This window comes from Meleagris gallopavo, chromosome 2 (assembly GCF_000146605.3).
Source record: "Meleagris gallopavo isolate NT-WF06-2002-E0010 breed Aviagen turkey brand Nicholas breeding stock chromosome 2, Turkey_5.1, whole genome shotgun sequence".
NCBI lineage: Eukaryota > Metazoa > Chordata > Aves > Galliformes > Phasianidae > Meleagris > Meleagris gallopavo.
Genome location: NC_015012.2, coordinates 94,719,352 through 94,741,770, shown reverse-complemented (window position 1 = coordinate 94,741,770; position 22,419 = coordinate 94,719,352). Strand labels below are relative to the sequence as shown.

The window sequence follows — 22,419 nt, the reverse complement described above, 5'->3', positions numbered from 1 at the left end:
ACTTTTTAATTGGACAGAAATATTGTTTACAGCAGACTTTATCTGTTTACCTGCTTGTGTATTCATCTCTTTTCCCATGGAACATCAAAGGGAAAGCTCTTTGTGACAACTTGGATTTTTTGGAGTATGACATGTATTAGAATCTGAGCTGTTCACACTGCTTCTTTTTCAAACAGCAACAATAAGGAGCTGTCTCTTTTGTTGGTAATTCTTGATAATCATCAGAAGAAAAAAAACAAATTATGAAAAAATAGGCAATACTTCTAGATAAAAAAAGAACCAGTAAAGACCACTTAAAAATTCTGATGCTAACACCAGAAAAATTCTGTTGAAAGGAGTTTCAAGTTAAAAATCAGGTGATCCCTTATCTGAACCTATAGTTTCTCAAGAGTTTATGATGCTCAACATCTTTGAATAAGACATATCCTAGAAATTATGTTCTTATTGATGTTACTGCAATTTTTCCACTGCTGAACAATTAGAAGATTTTTGGTGTACTTGCAGTCATCAAAAAATTAAAGGATCTAATATTTTTATTCCAAATCACCATTAGGGGTGGGAAGCTACTATTACTTTTATTTCTCTGTTTATAAATCAGCAATATTCATGTGCTGTGAGGATGATCCTTGCTAAACATTACATTTGTGTTCATCGGTGTTTTCTACTTTAAAGCCATTCCAGGAATGTATTTGTGCAATACAGCAATTAAAAGAAGCCAACAAACTGTTAAGTGATTCTAGTATTATAGAATAAAAATTAATATGAGACACTTTTTACTTCTTCTGGCACGTTCACAGCAAAACGAAACAAGCAACAACAGCAAAAAATAAAATAAAATAAAATAAAAAATAAAATAAAAAATCCAAGTACACAGATAGAAGAGAGAACAAAGTAAAAGTGAATAATCTGGTAAGGATGTAACTGTGTATGACGATATACTAAAGCACTAAGTTAATTTTATTTTTTAATAGGAAAACTGAGATATTTATTTGCTACTCTCTGTGTCAAGTGTGCAGCACCAGCACCCATTAACGGGATGAAGTCCAACAAGACCAAATGCCAGGTCCTGCACTTTGGCCACAACAACCCCAGAGAATGCTACAGGCTTGGGGCAAAGTGGCTGGAAGACTGTGTGGAAAAAATGAACCCGGGGGTGTTGGTTGACAACCAGCTGAATATAAGCCTGTAGTGTGTCCAGGCAGCCGAGGCCAACAGCATTCTGGCTTGTATCAGAAATAGAGTTCCCAGCAGGAGCAGGGAAGTCATCCCTCTGTACTCAGCATCGGTGAGGCTGCACCTTGAGTACTGTGTTCAGTTTTGGGCCCCTCACTAAAAGAAAGACATCAAGGCCCCTGGATGCACAGGGAAGGGCAACAAAGCTGTGAGGGGTCTGGAGCAGCAGAGAGAACTGGGATTCTTTAGCCTGGGGAAGAGGAGGCTCAGGCAAGACCTTATCGCTCTCTGCAACTATCTGAAAGGAGGCTGTGGCAAGGTGGAAGTTGGCCTCTTCTGCCTATCTAGTGATAGGACTAGAGCGAATGGCCTCACGTTCTGCCAGGGTAGATGCAGGTTGGATGTTAGGAAAAATTTCTTCACTGAAAGAGTGGTCAGGTGCTGGAATGGACTGTCCAGGGACGTAGTAGAGTCACCATCCCTGGATGTGTGAAGAAATGTTTAGATATTGTACTAAGGGACATGGTTTAGTGGAGAAATACCGGTGGTAGGTGGACTGCATGATCTTGGAGGTCTTTTCCAACCTTGGTGGTTCTATGATTCTATTTCTAGTGTAACATCAACACTTCAAGGTGAAGCATACTCAGTAAAAATGCATATTATTTCTTCTGTTAAGAATTGCGGATTGTTTTCTATGCCTAATTAAAAAGAAGGTAAACTCACCAGAGTACAGAAGATGCATTGGCATTGTGCTATTGTTGTCATCTGCTCCACAGGATATTCACCAAGGCAGAGCTTGCAGGACACTAACGGGTCAAGAACCAAGTCCCAGGTAGGCCTATATCTTGCTGTAGTCATTGCAGAGCAGTCTGAAAAACAGAGCAAAAGTCAAGATACTCCTATCAGTTATATTGATACTCTGCACTCTTTTGCTATTGCAAACCCCATTGTCAGCTTCTGCCTGCTACATATTTGGAAACAATATAAATAGCAATGGCTAGTTGGGCAGTGTCAGCGCTTGGAGTAAATATACACCCCCTGACTGACAAGGCACTCAAGCAAAAGGAAAAGCCATGGGATGCACTGACAAAATGTCATGTGAGCAAGCAGGACACATCCTTAGGACATGGACTTGTGTCTGACACAACCTCATTCCTAATTCTTGTCATTTTCAGTAGGAGTTATTAGCTTACTTTGACCTACATTGATTATCCATTATTAAAAATACATTCCTTAACTCACCCTGTTCCAGCTACCCAAACAATATATGCAGCATCTCTTCCAAGAGCCAAACATCCATTATGTCCCTTTTCCAACCTGATGGTATTACAGCTCACAGCGCCAGATATTTTTGTTCCTAAGAACATGACAGATTGATCAGTTTGCTAAGCTAATTTTAGAAAAAACTATAGATATTCTGAGCATCCTCAGCATTTCTAAGCCTGTTTTTTTCTCTCAACCCTTGCACTATGCTGAAAGCACTGCTTTGCTGCAGCAGCAAACAACTGGGACAAATAAGATGACAAAAATGTGCTATAAAAAGATTCCATAATACTTATATATCATCCTCAAGACAGCAAAAGGATAGGACTATGCAGAGCATTTTTATCCTAGGTTTCAGGGCCCAGATGGAGAGTTGACAAATGACTAAGGAGAAAGAAAACAATCTCACACATATTAAATGCATTATCACAAAGAGGAAAGATAATTTAAAAGTTACACATATGGGGAAGAAAAAAGCAAACAAAAACCACACTCCTTCAAATCAGCTAGGGTAATTTCTGTAGTATATCTAATCTTAATGTCATATTTACTACTATTATTTTGTCATGGTGATACTGACCTTCCAGAAGTGGAAAATTCACATCTCAGGATTGCTGAGAAGTCTGCTTTATTTCACCACCCCATTTCCCCACATTAGCTGTTTCCTTACTTTTGCCCACATAGGACAATACAATACCCCAATTATACTCACAGCTTTTTTTCTTTTTCCCCTATTTGCACATGCATGAACTTCAGTATCTAAAACCTAACACCTACAAACTTCCTAAGACCAACAGAACCATGATAACTATGACCTTTCCGTCTTTTGCTGAGATTTAGTCAGATGTTCAAGCAAAAGATGGTATTTTGCCTCCAGACAATCACATGGAGAATTCAAAGCAGTGCTTGTTAATTCTGAGCCTTTGATACTCAATTCATTGTGGACATGACTCCACCAAGGGCTCTAAAATCTTGGAAACACAGTGATGATTTTACATTAGTTTTCCATTCATTCTAACCCATTGGAAGAAGCTCTTTAAAAGGTACATCAAGGACAATGAAAAAAAAAAGCAGATCCTTGTCGTATTTCATTCTAATACAGTTATCAGGGAGAAAAGATAAAACAATCCCATTTTCAGGAATGCTCAGGATCACTTGCTCAGAAAACCCCTATACAAACCCCACAGTTTCAAAGGAAACTGGTAAAAGAGCCCTGCAAAACAGCACATGAATAATGGCTCCAAGACACAAAATAAGAATAGCTGGGCTGTCTTTTCTGAGACTAACGTGAAAGTCCAACACTGTCATACAAATCAGAGCCTAAGATTTTGGAGGCTATTAGACTACTGTCAGTTCCTACTACTTTTTCCATTTAACACAAAGTACCAGTAAAAATTTTTCCCAACTCTGGTGTATCTGTTAGATTTACAGCTAGAATTATGAAATATTTGAGAAGCAATGATCAAACACCATCCAATCTGCTTTGTATCAGCTTCAGTGTCCTTTACTCATCCTGCCCAGTTTATTGCACAGCTGCTGCTAATGGCAACAAAGAGATGAAACCAGCAGATGAACAGTGAAGAGAGAAATAAGTTATGGGTGCACTTGCATATGTCAGGCAGACAAAAGTTCTAGCAAGCTTTCTTTAGAGCAAAGATGTAAAATTTGACCCAATTCAGACTAAAAGATCACCAAATATACCAATATGATGAAATCCAGACTAAAAGAAGTTTTAAGTATATTCAGTGCCTGTCAATAAGCATAGGGGAAAATATTAACCTTTCAGCTCCAAGTCTTACCCATGCTCCCTAGGACTTTTAACAGAGGTTTACTGGTATCATTGTGATAATTCTTTTTTTTTTTATGTAAAACAACCACAATAATTCAATGAGAAATATTTCTCTTCTTTTGTCTTCTTTGGTAAAGAGTGTAGCAAAGCAAAACTTCCTCCAAACTAGCATCCTGCAGGCCAAGATAAATGGGTTGCCTGATAAGAGTTGACATCTAATCCATGACTTGAACTCAACCACAATGATAGCAGAAAGCAAAATCTGACCATAGTGTCAAATAGCAGTAGACCAGCCTGCTTCTTGCTCACCCTTCTTGCCAAGCAGCTGCTGCTGAGACAGGAATACATGCAGCAGAGACCAATTACCTCCCTTTGATCATAGGAGCATGTTTAAAAAAAAATTAAGCTTAGTTTGATTCTCAAGCCACTTACAAGAACAACTGATCCACGCTGTACAAAATTAAAAAAAAAAGAAAAAAACAGCTTCAGGCTACCAAATTAGTCTCATTAATTTTTTGTATGTCACTTTTGTAACAGCATGCAAAAGGCAAAAGATAGCATAATAATAATTTTCACCTTTGACTTAAGCCTACTGCAGCCTAATATGCATGTACATTCATTACAACCTCAATTATTTGCTAAATCCATGTTAAAGTAGTCTTTTAATTATGATGCCTTAGAATCACTTGCAACAGGAAAAAAAAAAACAAGAATTATTGTCACTGGTGGCACTAATGCAAGGAACATGGAATCTCTGCCACTTGGCATTGGAAACCATACATGGAAAGCTACCATTCAAGTGGTACTTCTGCTGGTTATCCCTGTAAAGAAACATACAAGAAATGAAGCTTTCCAAAGCAAGAGAATTTTGCTTCACAATCATCTGGCACGCTGTTGTAACTAAATAACAAGTTTTTGTGTTTACACACATTGTGTTCTCCCAACAACCCTACAAATTCACAGAAGACAGTCAAAATGTGATAATGTTCCATAGCCAGGACTTTTATTGCTTCAGATTGCGTTCTCACATGCTTTTTAGTGATGTGCAGAGCTTCAGGAAGAATGTAAAGCAACAGCAAGAAGAAAGAGAAAGCAACTAATAGAAAATGTAGAGGACCAAACCAGTGATAAATAACTACTAGAGTATTTCTGTAGTGAAGAACATCAGTTACAGCTCCAGACAGTAGAAATTTTTTGAGTATCTGCTAGTAAGCCATTGGAAGTATAGATAGTAAAGGTATAGCTACAGTTCAATCCAACTCCTAAACAAACTTTACCCCAGTTAATGCTTAGGTCACTACGAATTGAACTGGATTACCAAGCTCAACACATGCATTTCACAGACCCTGGTAACAAATGAATCAAGTCAGACCTATTAGACTTAGAAAAACAGAATAGAAGATAGCTTTCAGCTCAGACTTCAAACTCCAGCGTGATCATAGTCACTCTCATCTGCATATTCCTGCAGAATACATCCATATACAGTAAAACCGAATCTGTAAAAATATGCTAATGCAGCACATTTTCTAGAACAGAATCATAAAAAGCTGGAAATAGAAATCACAAGAAATAGCTGATGTAATTTTTTGTTTAGAGCTTTCTTTTCATAAAGAATCAGCATAAATCGACTAGTTAATTCTGCAGCCATGTGCATGTCCACAGAAAAGAGGAACCAATGCAGAAAGACATGGAAATGACAGAAATCTTGCTGCTGTAACAACACTGTTAATACATTTCAAATGTGATTGTCATGCATTCTGTGAGATAAGCATGGAGAGGAAACGAGTAGTTCATTACTTCTGCACAACAACTAATGACTTAAGTGAAGATAAATGGGATTCTTGACCTTAGATTTTGGCCTACCTAACAGACTACTTTGTTAAGTAAGAACAAATGGAAGATTTGATCTCTGATAAGACTAGAACTGAGCAATGCCTTATTTCCAAGCTTCTGAACAGTAAGATCAAAGTGTAAAAACTTCTGTGAAAGCAAAGATCATACAACTTTTTCTTTGATGCAAGTCATTTGAGAACTTACAAAGCTATACAAATTTTGATTGCATCTTTAGGTCAGTTCTTCATGACACTGTAAAGTTAAGCTGCAATTGCATCAAGTTAATGCTTCATGAGTACATAATCAGGTAGGTGTGAAAAAAGTGCAAAGAAAATACAGTTGAATAAGTGGTCATATGCTGTGTGCTTTAATTAGTGGGTCTTTTGCACCAGACAAGACTCAAAATAGAGCTTCCAGCAGAATCTTAATTTCAGCTCTAGACTGGGGATTGGTTTAATTTCTAAACTACAACAGTTAGTCATGTACTCTTAAAGTCACATGCCTTAAAGTTTCATCTTAATGTCTAACTATATTTACTGGTAGGATGAAAACCAGCTCTTTTAGAAGTCAAAGGAAAGGATTTAAAGATTTAAAATTGGTTCTCATTTCTGTTCCCTTCTTTGTCAAAGTAATTTCAGTTAATATGATCCAGGCTATATTTTCTCCTAGAAGGAATCAAACACACCTGCTATAGTACAGTTTCTCCAAATATTTTACTTCTTTGGAGAAAAAAAAAATGCATATTTCTGAAGTGAAGTCATTTGCAGAAAGCCTATTACATGGCACATTGGAACTAGAGCTGGTTGCTATGCTTTTTAGGTGAATAGGCTGTGAGAACAAAACTACTCTGAGACTCTCTAAGCAGCCAGAGTTGTAGCTGACTGCACATGAACGTCTTCATGTTCTCTCCAAGGGGACAGCGACTTTTTGACATGATTGAGGTTGGTGGCTCAGGGTATTCTGTAGGGCCTCACAACTTGCATTGTTTTTCCTCTGACAGAGTTTGAACTGGATGTCATTTTCTCTGTTCCTAGGCTCTTTGATGGATCATCAGGAGGATTATACAGCTTGAGAAATATGGAGAAAGCATACATGACAGAATTGACTAATTAGTAAATATTTTTGCTAATGCTATCAGTTTTGGTTATGTAAATGCACCATGGCTTTCTGATTAGGCCATTTAAATGCCCCTACATGAAACAAACTAATTAATAAATTTACCCACTAGGATTTTTTGATTGTAAGAATTGTCAAACAGACTTAATGGCTCTTGCTTGTCAATCCCAGTTAGTTACAGGCATCTACAACTGCAATAACTAATTGCTTCTGCACCTTCATCTTCATGAACTACCTGGGAGGTACAGAAGAATAATTCTGTCAGCTAGCTGTCAGGCAAACTAACACACAAAAGGCTGGATTTACATGTTTGATGTTTGGAGATGACTGCCTTCCAAAGGTTTGTAGCCTATCTTCCCTAAGCTCTTAAATCCTGCCCAATATTTACTTAATTCTTAATGTGATCCACAGTCAACTAAGCAAGTCCAGTGAATATCAGTTGTCCTTCAAATGATATACTATGACATAACTTTTTATCACATAAGGGCACAAGAAATCTTGTCAATGCACAATGTACTGTGAAATCTTGAGCTGACCTCTACTCTTCTATTGCATTTGTTGACCCTCAACATCAAGCTTACTAGCTCTGTCCTCATCTTCAAGTGATGCTACGGCCTGGAATAGATAGACCACGTAAAAGTTTGGAGCTCCGTCAGCAGCTTCAACTTCTGGCTAGTAAAGCATATGACAAATGGGCTCCCTCCTGAGTGGAGATGGAACTGAACTTTTCAATCATCCACGTCCACCCCATGAATAGTCAGTGTTTGTTTGCTTTATCTTCTTGGCAAACATAGACAAATAGTTATGTATGTAACTATATTTTATGTATAAGCATACTATAATGTATACATGAAATATAAAATAAAAGTTTCAGTCATGTCAATGACCAAAAAAACTGAACAGTACCACTGAACAATAGCATAAGGAGTACAAAAATGTACTGGACTGCTTCAAAGACACATGATTGAGTTAGGGGAAGTTCAAAAACGTCTGCTAAACAGGTTGGCTGATAGGATTTCTTCCCTCACACAACCTTTTTTTTACTAATTAGGTATTATGTTAGAAGGCATAAAATGAAAATTTTAACAGCTTGGCTTGGTTACAACACAAACTATGAAAAGTTTTAAAGTATTAGAAAGGTAATGGACAATTTGTAGATCTATTCATGCATATAAAGTGTTGCCTATCAAATGAATGGATAGGTGTAAAGGAAGAGACATTACAAAAATAAAGAAAAAGCTTTAACTGCTAAAGATGACACACCAAAAACTCCTCTTTTGTCCAAAAGATAACCTGTAAGCTGAGACGCAGAAGTGCCTCAGAGTGCAAGATCCTATCATCTGTACTGAAAAATGCAGCCTCTGTGCAACGTGACAGAGCCAAAGAATTTTCTGACCTTGCATCTTCCTGTGTTTGTCACCAGCTATAGTGCCACTGTGGCTTCTGGAAACACTGCCAAGCAGCAGCAACCTGAAATAAACTGGGAGTGGCTGTTATTCAAGCCCTGTAGGCCTGAATAAAACAATTTGAAGGAAAAATTAAAATTGTGGTGAAAGAAAAGAAAGAGCAGGAAGATAAGAAGGTATGGGTAAATATACAGTGTTCCACTCTGAGCAGAAAAATCTGTCTCTCCTACTAGAGGAAAAGCCTGGATACTGTAAGCATACACGTCCAGGTATATCACCTGGACCTGAGGTGGGCAGAAATGCAGCACAATCATTCTGCTCTGGAGAAGATGGGCCTGCACATCTCATCTGTTTGCCTTAAGAGTCACAAACCTTCATTAAGAAAGTCCATGAATTCCCAGCTGTCTCCTAACGCTTCTCTACTGCATTGAGCCACTGCCTTTGAATAATAGAGTCAAGAACAAGTTAAAAATCTATAATTGTTACGGCAACAACTAAGTTCATGTCAAAGTGTGGAAGACCAGGGGTTAAAACATTAACAGTTGAAACGTGGAAGCTTTTTGAGTATTTGAGAGACAGAAAAATCAGATGCACACAGAATCTAGGAAATAAAGGTTTTCTCCATATGAAGAACGATACTTCACATTGCTGTCCTTCCCAAATTTAAACAAACCAGAACTAAGATTACACAATTGAGACAGTAGTCTGTCTGAGATTAAACAGACTGAAACAATTCATCAGCATCCTGACCAAAAGAATAGTAGTTCAGAGGGAAAAAAAAGAAAAAAAAAAATCAACAACAACAACAAAAAACAGCTTTCTTCTCCACTGACAATTGGCTAAACAAAAGCACTATAATTGTTCTTAAAAGGAATTGTAATATGAATAAGCATTTCAGCAGATGCTGGCAAGAGCCAGGAGACATTCAGAGTGAAAGAGCTACATCCTGTTGACTTGGCTTTGTTTATCAGAAGATGAAATCAGAAACAATTAGACTAGTTTCCTGACTGAACGTCTTCAGATTTTGCTTCAACTGAAAGAAAGCAGATGGTTACTTATTGTTTAGATTTCCAGAGTATTATATATCTTGTAGCTGCCACCTTTGTTAAAATAATTCAAGCTCAAAACCATAAATACACCAAGGGCTACACAGCTAGCACTCATCAGCCAAGGAAGGCCGCAGTTAAGACCTGTACAGTGTTAACATAGTAAAGTGAAGATATTTGATGCTTTCTGGCTATCTAAGCTCCCATTACAGTTACGGGCTGAGTTTGGCAGTGCTGCTGGCTAGGCTGACTATTCCACTATAGACTACTGATAGCTACACTACTAGCTATCGGTAGCCTATAGATGTCTGCATCTCAAATACCTTAAATCTTATATCAGTTATCACTAACTGGCAGTGAGAAGTCACTCATGCCTGAATTATTTCCTAGCTTGTGAAGTTATAACAAGTTTCAGACAATTCCACTGCTCTCTAGGGTAACATATCATTTTATTATTTTCCAGAAACCTCATAAACCACCCAGTCAAAAACAACTGCTTCTCTTTGTCTTCCCTCCCACTCCTAGTATTTTCCCATTTTGATCTTTCCTCTTCCCTCAACTCTTTTCCTCTCCACCCTTTTTCTCACTTCCTCCTATTCTTTCCCCCTCTCTGCTTACAAGGAACTGATGAATTAGTGCTCCCTTTGAGCTGTCTCCACAATAACAATAAATCAGCAAGGAGCAGTTTGAAACCTTAACATACCACAAGGATTTTGTTCTCCATAGTTGATTCCCTCAGAAAAGTAACAGCTATGTTTACACAAAGCCCAAATAATACCAAGCTTGAGATCTTTGGCTTTTTCGTCTGTTGGCAGGGGATGGAAGAGAAAGGAGGGGAAAAGTCTTGGAAGCTTAAAGCTAGAAACCACATTTAAAGCTGTATGAAATTACTGAGAATATGTGAATATGAGCAAGGGGAGTGGAGTGCAGGTTCTGACTGAGACACTCAGAGACTGGTTGAGCAATTCCCTTGTTTCCACCAAAAGGAAATCAAAATTTGTCTTTTTTTTTCTTGCAACTAGGAAAAAAATGCATGCTTGGTGCATTGCCCAGCACTGCACTTTCATGTGCTTTACATGTCTCAGATGAAGGAACAAATTACTCAGGAATGACTGCAAAAGCTCTTATTGTCTGTCACTTCTATTTTAAAAGTGAAACTTAGGTTTTATCAACAGCTCATACCCCAGCTGTAAGATATACAGAAAGATATCTTCATATACGCTGCAACTGTCCATAAAGCAGGTAAGCTGTAGCTAAAAATTGCCTTCAGAGAGAGATGAAGTTGGGTTAGCTTACTACAACTATCTTTGTTCTTCTGACTTGATAATCAAATTTCAAACATATTTATGAGACAGCATTTTCACAGTTCCCAGTGCTAACAGCAAGTTCCCAGTCTTGTCATTCAACTCAGACTAGCATGAAGTTTTCCTGTGTTCTGAAGAATTCAGAAGACCCAATGGAGCACGTGGAGTCAATAGGACTATTAGGAAAATTCAGTCTAAGACACTCACTCAATCGTTGGTACTGGAGGAGGTAGGACTTCTAGAATAGATTGTTTACATAATCTATTTCACTGATTGAACAGGAAATTTTAGAGGTCTTTAAAGAAAGATTATGTTTGTTTAATATCAGGCACCTCAGCCAATAATAAATAACAGGGAAAAAACACCAAATTTTCTGGAGGAATTCCACCTGATGACACCTAGTGTATGCACAGTATGAGCTGTGCAATTAAACTGAATTATAGATCATTAAGAAGAGTTGTTTCTGTCCTTTATTTTTCCTCTCAAATTCTGAGGAAACGCTGAGAATTTCTCAGCACATCCTGTAAACGGGATCTATCCTGATCAACAGTATTACCTACTCACCTTTTCTCTTCATAGCACCAGACTGAAAAATAGGTAACAGTGAAACACAATGGAGAACTCCTGTATCTCTCACCGAACAATTCATCCTTAAATAGCATCCGATGATGCCTCATGTGATAAGAATAATCCATCTGGTAAAAATATTTCTACTTCCACCTACCCACTGAGTGTGGTGGTTTCACCCTGGAGGGCAGCTAAACTTCACCAAGCCACTCTCTCACATCTCCCTGATTCCCTAAAGGAACAGTGGGAGAAAATATGATAACAAAGGGCTGAAAGGTTGAGATAAGGACAGGGAGATCAGTCACCAGTTACTATCATGGGCAAAACAGACTCATCATAGTAAGATTAATGTAATTTATTGCTTATTACTTACAGATTAGATCAGTCAAAACTAAAAATAAACTAAAAATTCCTGAGATCATTAAAGATTTTCTCTTTTCTCTAGGAGAAAAATAGTCTGCCTTTAAGCAGAGTGTTACAAAATTTAATACTATTATTGTCTAAGGTAGAATCTCAGCCATTCCAGATTGGCGAACAAATTATTGTGTGAATAAACTGTTTGTTCCCAACTTCCATTTTGCATATTACAGAATTACATCTTTCATCTACATTTCTCCAAATCAGATCCCAGCGTGACATTCAATCAGAACATGGCTGGACACAGATCTCTCACCCACATTGAGCAGCTCAGCTAGGGAGCTTATAACATAATAAGGATCTGTCTATAACACTGATTCAGGGCAGATCTTCAAATTGGTCTAGGCTCCTACCTTCTAAATGATGGTCAAGTCGCATAGCACAGGTTGTGAAAGACCTTTAAGGAATGGTAAAGCTCTTATAATTGCTTGAGCCACCGTGACTACATACACAAGAGGACGGTCTAGTGATTAGAACATTACTTGAGTTTACTGAGAGCAAAAAACTACTGATAACCTCTTCTGCCACAAGCTTACAGCGTAATTCAGTTCAGTTTACTCATGCCTCCAGCAGACATGAGAGCTGGTGGTACCTACCACATCATGTAGACCAGTGGGTTCAAAGAGAAACTATGCGTAACACAACTGCAACAGCACTGGCAGAAAGAGAGACCTGTTGGCTGATGTAGCAGCATATTGGGACAATTGAAAAGGGACAAAAAAAAAAAAAAGAAAAGAATGCAGGTTCACCACAGCAGAAATGCTGTACTCGAGGCTCCCCAAGCTAAAGTTCTCTAAATAAGAAGCACTGATGAATTAAAAATCTTTGATTTAGATAATGCGAGCAGAGGAATACTATTAGACTTTTCTCCACGCAGCTCTGTAAATCTTAGCACAGCTCTTAAAAATCAATAGGTGTTGGGCTTTGATTTAATCGTTTCTAGTTCCTATGTAGCTTTTTCTTCTTACTCAGTGGTTAATCATAGTAAGTTAAGATTTTGGAGCTTGAAGTATAGCTTTTGTTTCCTCATTTATAATAAAACTTTAACAACAAAAGCTACAGGGTTCTCTGCATTTGTAAATGGCTCTCACTGCCAGCTAGTTAATTTAGTAAAAGTGTTAAGAAAGTGATAGGACTTTGCTTTCTTAACCTTTAATACTGTGCAAGACACCTGAATATATTAGACCACTCCCCCAGTTAACATGCACATTATAGAAGGTACTTCCAACCTAAATCATTCTGTCATGCTCAGTTCAGACGTTACACATTATCACATGCTGTATACTCATAAAAGCAGCGCTGGGCTGTGGCTCTGAACATGGCACACACATTCTGCTTCATCTGTGATTCCTCTGGGTTCCCCAATTCTGGAAAGACAGTGAACTGGAAAAAGCCCAGCAAAGGGCCTCAAAGATGACTGGGCCCCAGAGAATCTCCGGTATGAGGAAAGGCTGAGAGACCAGGGGCTGCTCAGCCTGGAGATGAAAAGACTGAGGGAGGAATCTTATCAATGCTTATTAATATCTAATGGGCAGGAGTAAAGTGGATGGGGCCAGGCTATTTTTGGTGGAGCCCATTGACAGGACAAGGGGCAATGGGCACAAACTGGAACTCAGGAAGTTCCATCCGAACATGAGAAAGAACTTCTTTACTTTGAGTGTGACAGAGCATTGGCACAGGCTGCCCAGAGAGGTTGTAGACTCTCCTCACCTGAATGCTTTCCTGTGTGACCCACCTGCTGAAGGGAACCTGCTTTAGCAGGGAGCTGGACTCTATCTCCAGAGATGCCTTCCAATCCCTGTGATTCTGTGACCGTACAGGAAGAGTATCAAAATGCTACTGCACTAACACTTTCTCATAGGCTACAGTGCTTGTTTGCTTAGTTGTTGAGTGCATGCAGGGCTCAGAGACAGAAAATTTATTTATTCTCAGCAGAAAGATCTGGCATGCAGCATAGAACAGGGGAAATTTGACAAGATTTATTCTGGCAAGGAGGGAAAAACATTTCTAGGGCAGCTTACATTTGTGCTCATCATTCTAAGGGCTTATAAAGAAAAGCCTTAAGAACAACCAGTCCAATGAATAGCTTTCTTATATGAGTTCTGATAATTTTTAAAGAAACTTAATATTAACAGCATTTTCATTTCACTTCCTAAAGAAAGAAAAATGAAGAAACAACATTTATATTTAAAGCATTGATATCCATAAAAATATATTCCCAAAGCTATTTTATAAAACGAGTTCTTCTTATGCATCCAAACAATCAACTAATGATCAGAAAGGTCACGTGAGTTTGTCACATGGGAACAATATCCATTAAAGAGCTCCTTAGAGGCATTCCCCTTCCTTCATGAAACACTCACCTCAAGTCTCATACCTTGAACATACATTCTGTCTGAAAAAATCTAGTTTAGAAGCTCTGCAGATAGTCAGTTGTTCTGTATGGTGCATGCTGTAGGTTTCAGAAGCTAAAATCATAGGAATAAAGTTATAAAGCTCAACTAATAAATATCCTCAATACTAAATTTACTGCTTCAAAAAACAGATGGATGAGTATCTGAATTTTGTGTTCAACCATTTTCTCTAGACCCATTTGAGTGTCAGAAAACATGTCTGAAGCAGAATATGAGCAGTTTTGACTGCTCTAGCATCTTTTCTTTTGCATGCAGCACCAAAAGAAGTGATCATCACAAACATTTAATACTTAAATGACTAAAAAAAAAAACTTAGTAAAATAAAATTTCAGTGGAAAGAAAAATTATTATTAAGAAGGCCAAATTAAAAAATGGTAGTTAAAGATATTCTACATTTTCCAGATGCCACGTGTTGAAATTGGAAAGAATCCTACTATTTAAAATGCTCAACTCATGCTTTCCCAAACCAAACAAGAAAAAACCCACAGAAGCCTGTTTTTTTTTCTTCAGCTTCTGGGAAGATCACAGATGAGGTCGTTTACCACAGTCCAAGCCACGTTACATGGTACTTGCACAGACATATGCCACCCACCCAGCTCAAGACATAATGTCCTATTTAAAGAAAAACCACTGTACTAAAAAACGAATCTTTTTTGTAAGTTCTGTAATTGTTGCTTTTTCCTATTTTACTTTAATGGTGTTTTTATGTTAAGGAGATGGAGAAAGAGCAGCTACATTGGTCTGACATGCCAATTTTAAAATAGAAACGGAGAGGAATTGCTCCAGAGGTTCTAAACTAAACAACATGAATGGCAACCCACTGTTTAAAATTAGCTTTTGTGGTTTGTTTTTAGATATTCCTAGTAGCAAATTCAATCTGATTGCTCTCTCTTGGTTGACTTTATTGTACCTAGCAATCTAGGAGACCAGTAATAGAAATTTCATTTAAATATGGCTATTAATGTTTCTAAAGATAGCCTATTGTATGAGTAAGCTTTGTCACAGGCTCTAGATTTCCCCTCCCCCACATACATCACTGTTGCCCCTGCAGAGGACAATAAGTTCTTGGCTAGGAGTTAAAAGCTCTACATGCTTTTAGGATTAAATAGTTGGTCAATTTTAAAACTAGACAGGAAGGAAAAAAACTGCTACAGGGAGGGAACGGAACACTGAAATGTCTTTGAATTTCTATTTTAAGACTAATGAAAAGAACCCCCACTAATGAATAACCACCACGCCTGATCTGTATCATCTTTATTTTCTGAAATCCCTGGTTAACCTTCACTGACAACTAATACAGTAGTTTGCCTCAATCAATTGGAGTACACTGCCTTTTTGTTTCTTTCCAGCAGGAAACCAATTCAACAGATTCAATAGCAGAGTAGTGCTACTTTAAAAGTACATAGGAGGGAGAAACAGAGCAGAGGGCTACTGCTTGTCCAAAAGAAGCAGAACAAGCCTTTCTTTAAGTAGAGGGGGAATGTAAGGACAGCATATCTTACAGCAGAGAGCACAAACGAGAGCAAGAGAATCACAACTCAAAGAAAGGTGCTTGGAGGCCCTCACAATTCATTTAGGCAGGGGTAGACCATCGTAGGAAGACACCACAATGCAAGAGAAGATGGGAAATCCAGTGATTCTTTCATCCGTACCAAACACTGCTATGAAAGAAGTATAGGTAGCTGTTACTACAACAGGCATAAGCCAAGGTAATGCTTCATAAGCTTTAAACATCTGAAGTCTGATAAGTGAAGTCATGTACTCATATTAACAGTGTGTTTGAGAACATGACAAAGCAACTAGGTCAGTAACTGATTAATCCCAGGTACATTTGTAGTTTCATCTGTGCTTTAAAATAACAACAGAAAACCCAAGCACTGCTAGCAAAGGCCTACAGAAGACAGTATTGATTAAAAGACACACAGACCAGGAAGAGACATCCAAATACAAGATATTAAGACACTTAAATCATAAGCTGACCACATGTGGCTTCTGAATGGCAGTTACCAAATGAATGAAAATAACTAGCCGTTTATAAAGTGTTTGATAAAAACAGGAGTATAAGTCTTAAAAAAGAAATAATCACAATACATAAAAAAAAAAAAAAGATCATGGACACAAAGCAATGGCATTAGAGCTAGAACGCAAGCTATAGGGAAGAGAGTTCTTCCCCCACACACTGGTCACAGCACTTTGACACTGAGTGGCCAACTGGAAATGATTCAAACCTATGAATAAAAGCTACCTGAGCTTGGTTTGATGAAGACTGCTCTAATACCTGCTTGCAGCCTGAAGTAACCAAGAGGTCTGGGATACTGGCACACCAGTGTTTGGCAGATGGAAAAAGCAGGCAAAGTGGCATGCAGCGCATAAAGGAATATAATTATCCTGCGTCACAGACAGTTTGTACTCTCTCCTTTGTCCTCCACTAACTCTCAAAATTAAATGTTTTTATTCTGGAGAGACTGACTTTGTGTTTTGGTTCAAGAAAGCGTGGTTGAAAATTGGGTGTTGTGCTTGGAAGAGCAAGTGGTGAAGTTTGAGAGGGCTCCAAGTTCCTGGAGAAGTTCATTCCACCGCCCATGAGACAGCTCCTGCTTTTGCACCACTCAGCTTGCTTCTGCAACTGACTCAGCCACCAACCTGCCTCTTCCTCAGCTTGGAGCTCCAGTCCTTATGGTAGCAGCACTTCAAAATTATGGCAGACATGAGAAGAGCTACTGAATAACAGGAAAGTTATTAGACAAGCTGTAAATCAGCCTTCTACCTTAGTAGCAGAGGAAAAGACAGTATGAAACCCACATCCTTTCCTTGAGATGCATAGCTCTTCAACAGCTTTGTTCCCACTGGCAGTTCTTATGGTATACAACTGTTTCAACTCAACTTAATAATTTTACAGGGAAGTAAAATTGGATGGAGACATGCAAAAAGCAAACCAGAGCTCAAGACAGAAGGAAGAGCTCAAAATCTTGCTATTCAGGGTGGGATGAAGATTCAGTAACATAAACATAAGAATCGATACAGAGAGAGCTTTTGTACTGATTTCACTTGGAGGGACACTGGAAAAATACAAGAGAGTGAAAAATAGGTAACATAAAACTAGAGGATCCAGAGCAATCCCTGAACCTAGGAAGGTACAAGAAAGTTTCTCAAGCACATCTGCAGTGAATCTCATTCAAGAGGAGAAAAAAAGTGGAAGTTTTTTGGGGGGAAAGCTCAGGAACTGAGTTTGACATGCAGCAACAAGACCCTTCTGCATGAAGGGTCAACTTCTACAAGAACTGGTCTGCAGTGATTGCTTAATACTTCTCTTTGAAGGTCAAAATACACAACAGCAGACACATGCCTTAACTTATGCCTATTTGTCCACTTTGCACATTGCCAGTACATTCCAGCACATTTAAGTATTGGAATCCTACCGCATTCCCTATTTTGTGTCTGCAGTGGTCTGCAACCTCTACTCCCTTCTCACTCACTGCACAGGGGAAAAAACTGGGCTATGCCCAAGTCCTCCCAACTCTTCAAATCCACTCTTAACGGAAAAGCAGCCAGTTTCACATAGCCTGGAACAATCTATTCAGAGAGCTCATTTCACATATACACAACATCTGTTCAAAAAGCAAACGTTTGCAGCCAGATTTCAGTTCTACAAAACACAAAAGGGGAGGAAAAAACCCTCCCATTTAGTTGTCAGCATATGGTACTACCTCCAAAACAGCTTATTCAACTGCACCTTTTATAAATCAAGACTAAGTTCTCAAAAGAGCACAACAACAACAGAGAGGGGAAAAGACTTCCAGAATTTGAAATAAAAGCCCAGAGATGTAACCTACCGCTGATGATTTCAGTCAAATGTTGAGCTTGTCTGAAATAATTGCAACACATTAACAACTAAGAATTTTTTTTTTTTTTTTTAATTTAAGACTGAGAATTCCTGGCCTGGTTAGGACCATTCTTTGTCACTTTGCACGTACCACAGCAGTGCCATATAAACAACAGAGCAAACAAGGAACACGTGAGCTGATATAAGATACGTTCTAAAATTTTACTTTCCAAAAAGAAAAAAAAGAAAATAGAAAAAGTCATTGTCCACTTTCACCACTTCCAAACCTTTCTTTGCTATCAGAGAGATTTCCTGTGACTAAAGTCAATAGGTTTACTTTCACTTCTTATTTCAGGAACTATAATTAAACAAAACCTACCTAGTGGTTGTTGCCACATAGTGTGTTTGTCACCTCTGCAGCACAGTTCTTTCTTCCTTTCACAGGCCGAAAAAAACTAAATCCAACTCCTGTAAGCAGTTTATATTCACATCTTCACTAACTTTCATCTCACCTCTCAACATTTCCAAGCTGAACTCAGCAGCAGCCAAAGGCACAGTTTGGCTACAAAACGTAACAGAATAATAACAATAATGCAAATGATGTATGTGTCACTGGAGCTGAATCATACACACTGCACACTCATCCCTGAACCATGGCACACCAACTCAGCTGCCACCGGGCTTAAGACAGCAAATTAGAATACATTAACTTTGCTACGACATCTGATGAAAAACCAAAACACTGTGATTGCTTCCTTTCACACCAAAATGGAACATTAGAACTATTTAAAGATTATTAACAAGATGACAAACAACTCCAAAAGAAATCTCCACAATCTCAAACCAGTGCTAGATTATTAGAGAAGTTTGCTTTTTCTGGCAAACTCTGGTTTTCACCATTAGTTCCTTCTCTCTCAGCTAAGGAGCAGGAGTAAGCTACTGAGCTACACCTATGAAAGCATCTCTAAAGAAGAAGAGATGCACAAGCTTTTCTCAAGATACTTAGAGAAGAAAAATCAATACTTATTGCAGCTCAGCAAGTTCTGTCAATATATTCACTGTCATACCAAGGAAACAGCAGGCTTTTGCCTGCTAGACAAGGATAATCACAGTGCAGCACTTTTCTGCTTTATACTAACAGCCTGAATTATGTATGGTATGTTCTTGTTCGTCACACAAATACCTCATGATCATCCGTATGCCACAAATATTTTCCAGTACAGACTACTGCCAGAATACGCACCATTCCAGTAATCCTTTAGAGCCATTCCAGGGTGTGCAGGAAGCAGAAATATTCAAAATCAAGTCACATTTCAGCTATGGAAAAGCACAGTGAGGCTGAGCTATTCAGACTCGTCACAGAAGACCAGAAGAGACTGATAGAGTCCAGAGTTGCTTCACATTTGGTGACCACCATGCATGAACAACATGACTCTCCTGGGAGAAGAATGGAGAGCTGATCTCTGTGAAGAAACCTGGGGAAGCCTGGCTTATTTGTTTGACGCATGGGGATCAGGAGGAGATATAGTCACTCCCTGCATACAGATGACACAGGGTAACAAACATCACAAAGTATGAAATAAGTTATCTAAGCTAGAGAGATGTCATTGCCAGGACAAACAGGCATGAATTTGTCATTATGTATTTATTACAGAAACTTGAAGAACTGTTCTAGAGTAATAGACACGCACCAAAAGTTTCTACTACATCTTCCCAAAATAAGTAGGGGAAGCAGAAATAATGATTACTTATGAAATGAGAGTTTATGAAAGGAGAAGTTATACAATTTACAGTCCAAAGTGCAAGGGACACAAGAAATCATTTCCAGTTCTTCATACTAAAGTTTTAAATCAAATGCTTAAAATAATAATAATAATAAGTAGTGAAGAGTTGTTTAACTTCATTTTTTTAAGGAAGGGATACTGAAGATGCTGAGACATTCTGGTCTAAAATAAATTTTATCTATTTCTTTGCCTTTCTGTTTTTCTGCTGGTAAAAAAAGAGCATGACAAAATATTTTTTTCAGTTGGTACGAAAAGAGTGAGCGGGAAAGAAAATGCTATGTGAAAAATATTTCAGTAAACTTTACAGTTAAGTGGTACCTCTTTACGCTAAGAGACATTACTCAAGTTAAACATGCAGCTTTTTTGTATAAAAACTCAATACATAAACTCAAGCCAATGAGGAAATGGTTATGCTTTTTTCACACTAGGTTCTTTTCGTGCTTAGAAAAAGTCATGCAAGAACACTTTTACAGTTTGAGTGCTAAGACAAGAACATCAGTTTGAAAGGAAAGGAGAAAAAAAATCTGCTAGTCTGCACATATATGAGATTACAATACTATTTCCAAAAGATGCATGCAAGCAAAAGTGGCATTGCTCAGGAAAATGGAAAACCTTGAATATGTAATTACAAGCTCAGGGAAATGAAAAATCTGAAGTTTACATTAATTTCCACAAATGGCAACATATGAGGGGAAACATAATACAGCAGTTCCAATGCTAGTGATATTTACATGATCTTTTCTAAACCACAAGCAGAATAAAAATGGAGACACTTTCATTATTTAAAGAGAATTTTTACTGCCTTCTAGAAGGCAAGGAGATCAGCATGTGTGCTATATTTTTTTTCTTTGTTGGAAATCTATTTATCAAATACATGAGCAGTTTGCTATGGCATTAATACAGATAGATCTATAGCCAACTCAAGAAAGAAATCACTTATTTTGTTACCATATTTCCTTATTTGGATTATTACTGCTGGTTAAAATTGAAAGCACAGTATTGTGGAACACCAACCTACTAAATCAAGGAGTGTATATGAAAGCAAAGCAGGCTCTCATGTAGAGTTTGATGAAAACAAAAACCTAATCAGCCTATTTAAGGCAGTACAATATGACTGTGCTTTGAAGACAGTTATAGAACTGTACCAAAACAAGTCTCTGTGCCCTGCGCTTTTCTAGGAAGTTAACTGGAATGCAGATTTTTGCTTTTTTCCTACATTTAATTGGTAAATAAGCCAGCTTTTTTCATCATAGAGCTCCATAATTAAAAACAAACTTTAACAAATTCCCTCCTCTGTAGCAGTTTGAGCTATGTGGTTTTGATTTTTATGGGAGAACACAGCAACAACTCCAGAGCTTCCATAAAGCCCTTCTCTCACGGGCTTTCTTTCCAGCTCCTGTTGGCATAAGAGTCCTACAAAAGAGTGGCTGCATTGGAGACTGCATCTGCGTGTGCCCAGGATAAGTGCTGCCAAGACAGTCAATGCAAGCGCCTACCACAACAAGCTCTCCTTTGTCAGTCACAGGGATCCCATGAGACAGCACCAACCAGTCTAGGAATTTGGCTCGATGCAGAGGTAGACAATCCTAAAAAAACAAAAATAAGGGTCAGACTTTATTTAGATTGACTGTATAAAACCGGAACTCACCGCTCTGTTCCGTCAATGAGCTTTTAAAAGTGTGTGGTGGCACAGGAGGTCCTAGCGAAGACAAAAATTCACCTCTCGACTCTTTTTGGCTCAAGGAGCATGTGGGATGGGATGAGTCTTCCTAAAGTGACATGATGGAGATTTTTTAATGCAATGTATTTTTACGCCTGAAGAGGAAAATATATTTTATAACGTCTCACATAGATGCAGTCCTCACGGTCAGAGCTTCACAAAAGTATGCTCTGAAGATCACAGACCGCATACAGCAATAGATTCAGGGACTTCTTGTGTGCAAGAACTACACTGAATTAAGGTAGCTTTGCACACTCTTAACAAAGCATTCTCTGAAACTGTACGAGGACAACATACATACAAAATCACATGCAAAGCCCACCACTTTGAGCAAAGCTAGTCTGTAGGCAGAACATTTTAATAAATATGATAAAATGCCAGGGAAGAGGAGGAATTCAGAATACAGCAGTTGGCAGGAGTGCTGCTTTCATTCCAAGCCATTTCCCATTTTCTGATTTATCCAAATGTTACTTCTGAGAAAGAAACCATTGCCTCAGCTCCTTTTCACTGAATACTCAGAAAACCTACATCCTCAAATGGAGCAAGTAGATTTTAAACATGAAAGCAATCTTTTATTACTTCGTTCATTTTCTTTAAAGCAGTTTTGGAATTAGCTTATTGCCACACACACAAGATTCTGGTCCTCCTTAATTTCTTAATCATGAGCTTTATTAAAGTAACATTTTAAAACAGCTGTATGTTTCAAGACCTAGTTTAACCTTTGGAAGTTTTGAAAATGAGCATTTAATTACTGCAATGTTCTC

At 38.2% G+C, this 22,419-nt stretch overlaps 1 long non-coding RNA gene across 2 annotated transcripts in view; it reads right to left on the bottom strand.

The window, feature by feature from the left end:
• The window catches only part of LOC104909993, a 28,976-nt gene extending 7,428 nt beyond the window's left edge, over positions 1 to 21,548 (bottom strand). The window contains exons 1-3 of one of the 2 annotated variants that reach the window (XR_004159006.1): positions 21,432 to 21,548; positions 1,897 to 2,042; positions 42 to 210 (exon numbers count right to left, since the gene is read on the bottom strand). This is a non-coding gene — a long non-coding RNA (uncharacterized LOC104909993). Of the gene's footprint in view, positions 1 to 41; positions 211 to 1,896; positions 2,043 to 21,431 lie in introns of those variants that run through there. The other variant, XR_004159005.1, reaches the window with a different exon arrangement.
• Between the last annotated feature and the right edge of the window lie 871 nt (positions 21,549 to 22,419).